The 13,756-nt window shown below is 32.4% G+C and overlaps 1 protein-coding gene across 1 annotated transcript in view; it reads right to left on the reverse strand.

Moving 5' to 3' along the window:
- Window positions 1–5,325, reverse strand: part of LOC113396520 (echinoderm microtubule-associated protein-like 2) — a 59,517-nt gene extending 54,192 nt beyond the window's left edge. Inside the window, exon 1 of the mRNA XM_026634490.2 lies at window positions 5,035–5,325. The gene's annotated coding sequence lies outside the window, so the exon portion shown is untranslated. The remainder of the gene's footprint in view (window positions 1–5,034) is intronic.
- Window positions 5,326–13,756: the final 8,431 nt, after the last annotated feature.

The following is a 13,756-nucleotide window of genomic DNA, read 5'->3' on the forward strand; positions in this document are numbered from 1 at the left end:
CTTGAACTAAAAAAAATACTTTGATAATTTATCCGGTTATAACCGATTCATATTTCCGTTCATCATATATTATACGGGGTGTCCGTACTAACACCAATTGATGGTATCAGATATATTTTTGTAATTAAAACTCGCGCTGCAAATTACTATTAATACAGAACTCAATAATAAAATCAATCAATGCTATCGTGACGTGGATATGTGGAGCAGACAATTGAACTATGATACCTTCTGTATTTCAACGCAGTTGAGTTTGCTAGCAACCTAGTTATGTAAGTACAAACTCGTAACTCATTCGATCAACTCAACGAATCAACTCGATCGTGAAATATCAGAAAGTGACATGCGACATCTATCAAATTCATAATCATCCAATCACAAAAAACTGGATATAGCTACTATAGACTCTCCCAAGGTGTATCATTGGCTCCCGTATTTCAAAATCCAACTGTTGTGACTACCTCGTTGATCTAAAGACTGGCATATAAGGCCGATGCAGATCCCGGTCTCCTGGGTTGAAATCGTGATTTCAATCTTTACTAGCATAATGCCCATGGATTCGGCTAATAACATTATTAAGTTTTCTATCAATAAATTCACAAGAGCACTCCGAAGTTTAAACGTGTTAAAACTGTCTTCGGAAAATTCGTAAAGTCGATGTTCCTGCGTCATTGCTTTCCCATTTGAGAGTGAATTGAGGTGATGGGACTCCTTCCCGTTATGGGTGTGCATCTCTTTTTTGTGCACACACTTGAACACTCTAATATCTCCTATTTATTAGACTATTATCCCTTGAAAGATGCCGTCCCTATCATCATAAACAACGAACTTATACAATTTAAATTATGTTTCGTATTATGACTGTATATGTAACATTGGTACGTGTCATAAACCAAATCGATCACCCATCCAGTAACCTTGACAAATATTGCTTAACCAATAAAAATCACCTTTCGCAAACGCAACTAGGTCGCATTCATGTAAACAATATCACAATATCTCATTACATTACGAAATGAGTATATGGATCTCAATATCGGATTCGAAAGGTCCAGAAATGATTTCACTTTACAAAACAATCGGTTCAGATCGAGATCCAGAGATTCCGGCGGTGTTCCCACGTGCATGCGCAACGTGTGAAGCAAGTTGTTTGACCGCTGTAATTTTGAAGTCGGTATTAGTGAAAGTTTAAGATACGGTCAGACTATATTGTTTCCAATGGGTTAATAAAGGTTATATTTACTGTTTATCCAATTACCAAACGTCCAAACAGGTTTATGCGTAAACACGGTTACTCAATTTTTTATAAACCAATATGACGGAAGTCTGAAACGACCAGAGAGATATAATTGTTACTGTGAATTTCTTTGGGATTTACCTGAGATTTGGAGCTAGACCTCAAGGTCTGTAGCCTTTCAAGCTGGTAGCAGTTTGTATGATATATAATACATTACATAGTAGGTACAGATTTCCCACATTGGTCATGGTGGGTCACGACCCAGCACGAGGTCACAAAATTAAAATACCTGGTCGTGGCATTGTCTTCTTGTTTAATCATACTCGTAAATCAAGTTGCCTGTGACACTTTGGGGCGGCGAGTAATATTTTTAATTAAGTATTATATTTCTGTTAAAATTTTTCACTGCAATAAACTCACTCTTACGTGGACATTCGAATCGTTTTTTATTATGTCTTTTTATACACAAAGGTAATTAAAAAATCACATGTAGAAGTCGCAAAAATAACCGGGCCAAGGTGTAAGGGGTTGGGAAATGCTAGCTATCTCTTGATCAGCGGATATAAAGCGGATCATCTTTTAATCAGGTCATACACATTGCCCCTTCTCGCTTCAATGTCGTTTCCTTATCGAGTCTACAATGTCAGGCCAAGGTGCGGTCCCCAACAATGTCTTAGCTTACTCGAGCTGGACGACCGTCGATCATACTAATGGAAGGTCAGTCTTATTAACGGCGCACCTCCCATAAAAGAACATAAACGTTATATATTCTATGACAAACAATACATAATACGATCAATTGGAGGAGACACATTACATACGTTATACTTTTTGATTAACTGAGTCATTTATGTAGTGCAATCCGCTCTCCCTCTCTATGGAATGGGATTTTGAGACACTACTCTGAACAGTTATTTTTTTAGAATACAAAAAATAGATTAACGTTATTTTCAAATTATGGGTATTTGACCTAATATCAAACTAAGGTTAGAATATTCTAGAACAACTGTCTGACAAATTCACAAAATCTTATTCCCAATACCTGGGTTCTTTGAGTTTTGAGAGACATTCTTATTTTATATTCCTGTTATTGAATATTACAATAATAAGGAGCTGTAGAGATGTAATAATGCATATTTATGTAAAGTCTAATTCGGATTGACTGAAAACGAATTGTAATTCACTGTTTTTATATGATTATAAAAAACAATCGTATTACTTATTTATATTCCAAAAAATAATGTTAAATCTTTATATCTGCTTCAATATAATAGTAAAACGATAAGAAATTTGTTATGAATTTTTGATATACCCCTGATATCTATTAATCTTTAACAATATAAGATTAACTTATATCTTTATATTTATATTATTACGTAAGGTGTATTGACTGACCACATGACGGGCATCGGAATTGATATTCAGTGTTACGGTTATGCCGGTGTCACCTGCACGTATTGTAATATACGAAGACGATTGCCTGGTTGATATAGTGGTCTAGTTGACTGCGTTCCGAAGTCCTAGCTTTCCGACTCAGGGACACAAACACAAATTCTCAGTAGATGTTCGGAATTCGGAAACTGGTAGTTACATTCTCTGGACCTGTGTGCCTAAACTCTTTTGGTATCTCATTTGATTATGAGACTAGAATAGAGAGTGTATTTGCTCTCACAATGGTGTACTATAGTATCTCTGTTTTATATTTATAGGTGTTATACAAATATTAGATCCAAACTTAATTCATTTCTTAACTTTTTTTTCACTTATTTAATTTCGATTTAACAAATCAGTTTGAAAGTGATTGTGTGACTCAAACATTTGTAGGAACCACAATAACCATAAAATATGTAATATTTCTTGTAATAGTTGCAAAGTTAAAATGTATTAAATTATGTTGTAATAAAATTCTAGGTCGCACTGAATGCACTATTATTCAGACTGCGGTGCGGTTCCAACGCTTTAGAGACCCATTTGCGGCCGTAAATGGTTCCAGTGACTTTCTTTTAGATCAAAACGTCGTTAAATTAGAATATGTATATGTAATATAATTTGAATTTGAAAAACTGATAGCTAATCTATAACCATTTGTATAATGTTGGGTACTACTTTATTTTATTTTAAAATAGTTTGAGCGTCCATGTTTTTTTTTAAATTCATAATAAGGCAGGCGGCAAAACTGGCCCAACTGATAAATATTGACCTCTCAGCCAGTTACTTTTGATTATAGTATATTAACAATGCTGGTTCGGAGATTCACTAAAATTCTTATATTCTAAACAAATTTAGTTTATGTTAGCAGTAGCTATCATATACACTACCCCCTACCACTGTTGACCCTTTATAGATTTCGAATCTGCGACTTTTATGACGCTATTCGCTTATCTGCCCGTAAGCCGTTGATCTATTAAGTCAATATTATGATCAATACGCTGCAAATCATGGCTATAAGATTTTATATCGATTGTGGTCATAATATTACAAGCTGAATCACAGTTTTAACTAGAACAACGATACAGTATTGCCTTTAGGCGGTAAAATTACTTTTGAATGAAGGTTCCAAAGCAGACTTTAACATTTCCAAAATTTCATAACGGACAATGCCAACTTTTGCATGCGTAATATTACCGTACGAAGACAAAATACTGGCAAAAAACATAAAAGATGAAAATGATGCAGCTCATGCAGCTACTAAAGATGTAACATGGATTGGCAGCAATTTCATCAAGGCTTTCAGAGTAAATACCTTTGCCTAAAATTTAAATCTGTTTAGAATTTTCAATTTGATACTTTTAAAGAGTAAGTTAAATTCGATTTTTGAAAAAATATGGTATTTTTCTATTCTTGTATTATATATGATATATCAATTTAAAACGTACATAGTTCATAATCATTCATAAAAACTATAATTCCGTATAAAACATGTATCGCATAACTTCGAATTAAAAATGTTATGAATAGAATTTGACGTAGCTTAAAGTCATATTTTTATGTATTAATATAAATGGTGTGAATCATTGGGCATGGTATAGCACGCAATGCAATAAACATTATAAGTACTACGATTTATGTTGACTTGTACTAGCGCATCCCACGCGAAAAATGTTGAATTGTTGAATGAATGATAACGACTTACGGTCTATGAAATACTATAGGTCCCTGAAGTCCTGAGGGCGCTTAACTTGGTGTCCGATATTCTTGACTACCTACGATAATAGGTCTAAGATTTTAAGCATCTCATTATTTCTTAAAATACACTTTTTTTTAAATATTTACAGTATCGAATTATATAATAAATGAATAGAAATATTAGTATCTAGTTATAGTTTATCTTTAGGTACGAGAACGTACTATAAAATAATAACGCTCGTAGGACGAGTTATGATTTCGATAGTTTTTATATTACTATATATAACAAAAATAAAATGTAATTTTAATATATTCAGATTATTTGTTTATAAATATTTCGCTGTAATCAATTAATAAAATATGTATTGACGTCAAATAAAACGCTAGCGACCTTGAAACCATTTCTTTGCTGGCTGACGTGGATGTGGTATTTAATATTTTTCTAATAATGTAGTGAATATTAATTCGTAAAATAATGTCTGTTATTTTTAAATTTTCAATTTTCGTTTGAATAATCTCCGACTCCAATCAGACTCACAAACACAACCGGTACGAGGTACGAAATCGGCCAACGATGTCTCGTTCAAATTAACGGAATGCAACTAATTTTAAAGCCATGATACCGTTAAAGATTTCCATGTAGATTTAAACACCATAGAAAATCTACTCACCTATTAACCAATAGAAATGTCGTAAATCCGACAGGCAAGTCCGTTAGTTGTTTTGATCGTGATTTTTTTACGAAAATCTCGACAAAACGATTACAATCACAGATTAGTTAAACACCATTAAACACTTTTTCACAGGTTTAACACTTCACAGCTTCCTAATATCGCATTAAAATGTTCAGTAACATCGATACGTATTTCACGTAAAGAGTTTTGAAATATTAATTTATAGTACTAGAAACGTCTTTCTTCGGCGGCAATTGAAACGATACTAGCGCTTCATCGGGCGGTCGCGAGCGGTTACAACGAGCAATTCTGGTACCTGGTAATCTAAACTTGTACGGTCGGCAAAATAAGAATGTTTTATCAATTATATTCACTAAAAAATGTTATTCATATGTCATTATAGTACCATTCGCAGAGTATTGTATTACTTTTATTATATCACAAAGCCTTTAACAATAATTGTCAAACTTCATTGTGTCAATTTTTTACTCGCTTTATTTTTGTATAAAGCGAGTAAAAAATCAAACATCAATGAATGTTTTTGTGGCATTTTTTCTTCAAACTCACTTTCGTATTAAGCCGTTACAAAATTGGTTATTCGTGGTCTATTATATTAAATTATAATTTGTATGCTTTAGCGTTTGGATAGTTTAGTTTTACTTTCGTATAATTTAAATATTTACCTGCAAGACAAACAAATGTGCTTGAGAGTTTTCTGTCTGTACTTATTTGAAATTCGATATTCATCTACCATATAATGTATTTCGGGAAGGGAATAATACATTATTTTTTTTTAAAGCATAGGCCGCTGCGCAGGTAACCGGTAGGGTCCGCGACAGGTGACACACCTTACTTCACAGTAACATCAAACCATTTAGTAGTATTTTAATTTTGTTATACAATGCTTTCTTTGTTTTGTATTCTAAATAAGATATGAAATAAAAACAGCGATGCATAATAAATATTATAAAATGTCATTTCAGTCTACTGCCAATATTATTTTTAACTTTAATACAGATGTTAAGTTTAAGTTTTTGCCGTAAATTTTAATTTGGATAGATTGTTACACTTAATTAACAATAATTAAAACATTTTTTTATGAAATAAAGAAATATAACATCTGTTATTTAAAAATAACACATACATCTGTCATAAAAGAATTTGAAGCTTTTTTTAATTAGTCTAGGTATAGTTCGACGGTCTTTATTTTATTATCAAATGTGAAAGTTAAGATTGTTCAATTATAGCAGAACGTGATTAGAATTGTAAAAGCCTCCATATTTATTATACATTAAATAATGCCCGTGGCTATATAAATATGGTCATACGGAACTTACTTAATCGAATAATTAAATTGATTGATATTTAAATCACGATTTATACAATATTATGCAAGATATATAATCCTTAAACATTATGTTTCTACATAGGTATTAGTTATTACCAATTAGTATCTACTAAAATTAATTTGTTTACTATAAGTTGTTTATTCTGTTACCTATACTAATAACTTAACTAATATTATAAATGCGAAAGTAACTCTGTCTGTCTTTTTGTCTTTATATCTGTTGCTCTTTTAAGGCCAAATAAGAAATTAGATTTGGATGGAATTTGGTATCAAGCTAGTTTTTTATGCCTCACATCTGACGACCAACCCTTAAAACGCGAGCGAAGCTGCGGGGGACAACCAGTATTATATAACTTTAATAAAACAACTAAATTAAAAAACCGAAGTTAAATTTAATAAAAAAGCAATTATGTATTTAAATACTTGTTTTTGTGAACACCCGGTTGGACCGAAGTTCCTTATACTATTTATATTAATTATGTATTTAATGACAGGTACAATTAAATAATTATATCGATGCCTGACCGATTTCGACCAACGGCAGAGTCTTAAGGTTGACCAGTCAACTGAATACATATTAAAGTGCAATAGTTTATGCGAAAATACAGGTGCACTCTCTATTCCCTCACACTCATAATCCGATATAATGGAAAATCCGACACGACCAGAAAGAGTTCAGGCACCGAACTGTACACAATTCCAAGTTCCAGATTCCAAACTGCTACTGAGAATTTTCGACAAAAAAACCCAATAGCCTTATATCAGCCGACCTCGGTGCCTGACTTTATCTGAACTCAGGACCCCGGGATCAGCTGCCTTATAGACTAACAAGGCAGTCCGACAGTTAAAGAAATTTAAATTATGATCTTAATACCCTAGAGGCCCAGCCTGTAAATCACCGCCGATAACCTTGACCATTATTCCGAAATACAACTACATCGTCACGGCAATACACAGTACTGCAATACAACCGTACCAGATTGTTTCCAACATTGTTGGTTTAGTTTCGGTCAATTTTACATTAGATACAAACTAATTTCCGGACTCTTTATCTTACATTTACCCAAGGTCTAGATTGATCTATCAAAGGCAGTTATAGAAGTAATTGAGAAGGAAATGCGGGTACATTTCCTTCGCGTGAGATTAAGGCTGACTAGGGCCTTGGGCGGTTTGTTTCGGAACAATAAGGACAGGAGAAATATGAAAAATATCCTATATAAAATAACAAGCGAAAATTATTTGTAGTCTGCTAGTCCACCTCTGAATGTACGGATTCATTCAAAGCTGGACTAATTGTAAAGTGACGATGGCAAAGACGTTGCTGGTAGCAAAAATATATTCTTTCTTAATCAACTAGTTAAATTCTAAACAATATGTGTTTTGTATTAAATGTCATTATCTCTTATTATTATTAACATTATAAATATAATATAAAAATCTATTTTCAAAATAGCACAAAGTTTTTATTCAAAACAGTCCATTTATTCACGTTAATCCTATACTTTCAAAATATCCTAAATAATTTTTCTATGAAATGGAAGGATGTATATTTTATACAAAAGAGTCGATGTTTTCTTTAAATTAATTAAAAGTAATACCCGTAAAATGTTACCGGTTTCGAATACAAAATATGCAAGTAAGAAGCTAATGTTAAGCTGCATCGTGAACCTGATGTTATTGTTAATTAGAAATAGACAGGTAATTAAAATTTGAAAAGGAGAGAAGACAAAAGAACACAGTCAAAAGAGAAACGAACCGCTACTTAGGCGATTCTAGCGAGCAGACGAAGTCGTGACAAGCATTGCGTATGGAATTATATTTGTTTTATCAAATAGGCAAATAGGCAACCTGATGGTACGTGGTCACTAACCATAAACAGCACCGTATCAAATTGTAAACAGTCCTTACATCGAAAAAGCGTTACCAACCATGGGAACTACAATATCAGTTCATTGTGCCTGTTTTTATATTTGTTTACTGACCCTTCAAACCGAAAGGCAACGATACTAAGTATTGCTGCCTTAAAATAGAATATATGATGAATTCAAAACCCTACTACTAAGTATAGAGTTGCATCGAAGTGGAGTATAGGGATGTCCATATAAAAAATATAATCCTTAATTATATAAATACTAAAGAAGCATTATTTTTTATATTCATAATTCATACATGTTAGGCGAAAAGAAAAACAAATAAACTGGTGCACTTACATATATATTTTCATTACTTTATTCATCAAGTTTTGGAAGTAACTTTATTAAATAGTTTGTAATAATGATTGAATTTAACTTTGCTTTAAGTATATTCATAAAAAACTAGTTCCTATAATAGTATACTGATCGCAGTTCAACGAATATATCATAGTCCAATTGTCATTATACTGTCACGACTTAACAGACGTAACATATGGTACATTACATCTTTAATAAAGATGAATGGAAAGCGAATATTACATTGTAATTGCAAACCATTAAATTGTCATAAACAATAATTAACTTTTGTCATTTTTGCTTTCACAAACAAGAAAATAAATTGATTAAAATTATATCAATTAGTATGAAAGTCTTCAGAATAAACAATTTTGTTTTATTATAAACGCACTTTTAAAGTTACTTTGATAGGAAAACGTAACCCTTATGATGGATTTGAGCTCAACTTGTGATGTAAATTAATGTTTGGCAATATCTTCAAGATATTCGATCGAAATTTCCCAACGAAGACAATTAGTATAGACAGGTCTACTCTTTACCGAGTGGGAGCTTTAATAAACAAAAAATATAGTGTAAATAGCTTTTCTTACTTTGTATTGTAACAATATTTGATAAATATATTTTCTGACCAATGTCTACACAATGTGTTTTATGACTTTGAAAAAGGGTAAAGTTATTCCAATTTTAAAACCTAATTTGAATCTTTAGTATTTTGATTCATAGCAGTTACTGATTAATAGTATGCAGACTTTTAGAAATGCCACACTAAATCTTCTGAGATCGGCATTGATCAATATAATTCAGAGGATTGTGAATGGAGATATGATTGCAAATGGAGAATGTTTTTGGTCCGCTTTCCTTCTTCATTAAGACTAAAAAAGACTTATCTCTATCTTTTAGAAACCAGCAATCTGTAGTGTTACTATATACTCCAAATTACTGAGTTGAATTAGTAAAGCCGCATTCAAGATAGTAAAAATAACTAGCACCGATATTTTATGACGTCCTATGATATTGCAGCATATTAATCGATTTTAAAACAATATTTACTACGTAGAACATAGTTATTACGAGAGTAAATATGAAATAAATCAAAAATATTGACTATAGCTTCACAATATACTTTTGAGTGTCATAATAAGCCGAGATGGCCCAGTGGTTACAACGCGTGCATCTTAACCGATGATTTCGGGTTCAAACCCAGGCAGGCACCACTGAATATTCATGTGCTTAATTTGTGTTTATAATTCATCTCGTGCTCGGCGGTGAAGGAAAACATCGTGAGGAAACCTGCATGTGTCTAATTTCAACGAAATTCTGCCACATGTGTATTCCACCAACCCGCATTGGAGCAGCGTGGTGGAATATGCTCCATACCTTCTCCTCAACGGGAGAGGAGGCCTTAGCCCAGCAGTGGGAAATTTACAGGCTGATTATGTTTATGTTTATTATTATGTCATATTGGTTATGATTAAAAACTATAATTAAATCAGAAACAAGGATAAATGTGTTGTTATCCGACTAGACATGTAATCTAGTCGGATAACCATAAATTAAGGCAATAAAATAAAACTATCAAATGTGACAGCATCAGTTTATGTGCTAACTAAACCTTATCTTCTAATAACTAATCGCCTCTAATTACAAAATATATTTTCTTTAATTGTAAAAAAAGAAAACTGTGATTCAACTAACTGTATTTTTCAGGTATTTCTAAACCAAATATTTGCAATCAGATTCCAACCCAAGAACTATTGATCAACATTAATACAAGCTATTAAACCATCAGGACAGTTTGCTTACTAATCATTTTGTGAATAGCATTTTATTTATTTAATACCAATTAAAAATAAATAATTATTACAAATTAAATATTGTTGTGTTGACGCTACATGGCTCTTTTAAAACTTCAAATATTTTCGCTTGATCGTAATAATCAAAAATCAATTTTATTCCATATAGTGTAAATACTTCTCCTCAAAGGGAGAGAGAGGAGGCCTTTAGCCCAGCAGTAGGAAATTTACAGGCTACTATTACTAAATATACTATTGTAAATTAAAATTACAGTTAAAATATATTTTTTTTGTTACTATTCATTGATATACAAACTATTATTTTCGATTTCGTATCAATAATAATTCCAGCAACGAATCAATCACGTAGAATGTTTTCATTATATTGTTAACTTTCTATCCGATGGCGATGCAGTTGAATAGATAGTTCGAACGTGAAGACAGATGAACTTAGCCTCGGGCAGGGAATGTGTGAACTTGGATTGTTTACCTGTCATTGCTCGAGAGAAATCTGTCTGCGAAGTTTAAAACTATTCCACTGTTTGTTTATGGTGTGCAGAGTATTATATTTCTGTATAGAACTGTGTACGTTTCTAATGATTTCTATAAAATACTAATATAGGTACATATTTTCGGAATAGTTAATTTGTATATGTATGTGTGCGTAAAGTTAAAGTAGGTGGATATGTTGTTATTCATATGTAAATTTTCAGTTATCATAGTAGAATTTAAAAAATATTTATGATTTATTTAGTTAGTCTACTTGGTGGTAGAGCTTTGTGCAAGCTCTGTCTGGCCATTGTAACTACATCCATAAGGTACATAATATCTTAGTTCCCAAGGTTGGTGGCGCATTGACAATGTAAGGATGAGTTACAATTTTTTTCGGCGCCAATGTCCATGGACGGTAGTGACCACTTACCATCAGGTGACCCTATTGCCCGTTCACCTAGGCCTAACCTAGGCGGGTTTATTAACGACTTGATTCTGAGTCGAATTGTAGGATAGTAGGAGCGGTTTATTATAAAAAATATTTATACCTATATCCAAAATAACATGCCCTGTCGTGAGCGACGTTATTAAATTGTAATTTAGACAAATAAATAAGAAAGACAGACCTACAACAAAGACAGATATATAATTATATGTTTAATAGTATATTCTGACTTCCCTGGGAAGATTTCTAACCAAATTGCGGTATTCAAATTAAATTTGACCCGCGTATAACCTTTAAATTAAATTAAATTCTGTTAAATAAAGGTCATAACATCAACATCTGGATGCTGGGAGCAGTTCCGTTTGCCAGTGCGCATCCCGTTTGTACAGGTGTAAATTCCAGGTCTAATTTCTAACTGTCGTATCATGTAGTCTTAAATATTTTTGACCTGTTAGTTAAACTATAAGTAAAGGAGGTTTATGAAAATTACGTAAAATAAAATCTTATTATTATATAATTACCTACATATTTAATCTTTAAAAAATGTTTCTAGTGGATGCAGATCCTGAAGTTCTGGGTTCACCCCGGTTTTAAAAGATGGATTTATTTGCTGAGATATTCTCAGTAGCTGCCTGTAGTCCTAAAATTTACAGTTTTTACATTCGAGCCGAGCCTTTGAAAGGACGTAAAGGCGTTGAATCCGTGCTTGATCTCTTTCGTTTCCTTGAGATTGGCCGCCGTATTCAAAACAGGATCAGCAGGACAGGATTACTATTTTCCTTCTCGTATCTGAGTCGTCGTCTGAATCGTATCGTTGTCGTCACGTGTAAATGTATTGATTCAATTAAATAGTTCGCTCTTTACACGCTTACCTTGGCCTTCTAGCTCGCGCTGACATTTAAATTATTGCTTTCGTATTATTAAGTTTAAGATACTTATTCATTTAATCCGTGCCCATGACATGAACTCATACACCGTTTAATTTAATTCGGTTTTAATCGATTTCTAATGAGTACTAATTGCTTATGAAAATATTTTATTTGCAGAATTGGTGTTCTAGATCTCGTTTAACGTACGTGAAGTCTCACACTCTTGTAACTTCACATCACGATTCTTTATTACGAAAAAAAAAAAAAAAAACGATATTTCGTATATAAATATTTCAGGTAGTTATGAACAAATACGACAAGTGACGTGTGTTATATGTCCAAAACATTGGTATAATTTTTATTTTAGTAATAGTTGGAGTAGTGATGCAAAAAGTTTCAAGGGTGGTTTGTTTTTTGCCCAGAGGGTCGAAATTACGATTCAACAGCGAAATGCTGATTGTTTGCTTGCCAGCATTCCATGCGGTCAAGATTTTATACAGTAAGTATTTTAGTACATATTTGTATATATTTAAAGTTATAATTACCTTAAATATTTACCTTATTATTCTTATGTAAATAAAAATTGTTGTTAATATTTATATCATTTTAATAGTTTTTAAAGGCCTACCCATATTTTATCAGGATTTTAATATATTTATTTATTATCACGAGCGATCTACAGTCAGATACTTTAGGAGATCCAACATCGACTATTCCTCACAAAAAAAAATTTTGCTTAATCGTAACTAAGGGCCAAATCAACTTATTTATATCGGTTATGATACTATACCAATTATATTCCGATCCAACATGAAACCGCAACTGGATCGTTGTGTTAGTAGAATAGGATAACAGCTGAACGCAACGACAACGTTTCGATTCGACTGCGATAAAGTGACAATTTATTAGTAGAATTGGCGTCCAGATAATATCCAGCCATAGTATGAGTTCCTGGAAGGTTCGTGGCCGAAAGGACGATGTAACTTTCTAGCGGCGAAGCATTAACGTAAAAACTATATTATTAAAGTCAACTTATTTCAAATGCTATAATTTTCGGGTGAATTTAAAATCAATACTACGTGTTTATAATGTTATGTCAACGGTGCGACGTCAGCGTTTCATTCTCTTAGAATCCAGATTTTAATTGAGCTAAATTGATTTGAAGCAATTAGACTAATCGAATTAAAATCTACCAATTTGGCGGCTCAAGAATTAATAGCAAATATTTCGATCGGTTATTTAAAATGTATAAAAAAATATATTCGAAAGTTTGGCCACAACACGAACGGATTTTTGTAATTGCTTCGAATCTTTTGATTTCAAAAGAAGTCTCTGATCGTTTTAGCGCTCTGAGTTCAATGAACTACAATTTTTTATTAGTATTATTTGGTATATTGTATCATTAGTATCCTGTTACAAGAAGAAATGTTTCTTAATTTTTTTCCTATCTTTTTCAACTAGTTTTTGGCAACCCTAACATCATGTAAAACGCGGCTAAATTTAGTGTCGTTGTCCAGACATGGAGCGGTATTTCAATAAAAGATGTAACTCCATATACAACG

Source organism: Vanessa tameamea, chromosome 15, assembly GCF_037043105.1.
Source record: "Vanessa tameamea isolate UH-Manoa-2023 chromosome 15, ilVanTame1 primary haplotype, whole genome shotgun sequence".
In the NCBI taxonomy this organism is placed as follows: domain Eukaryota; kingdom Metazoa; phylum Arthropoda; class Insecta; order Lepidoptera; family Nymphalidae; genus Vanessa; species Vanessa tameamea.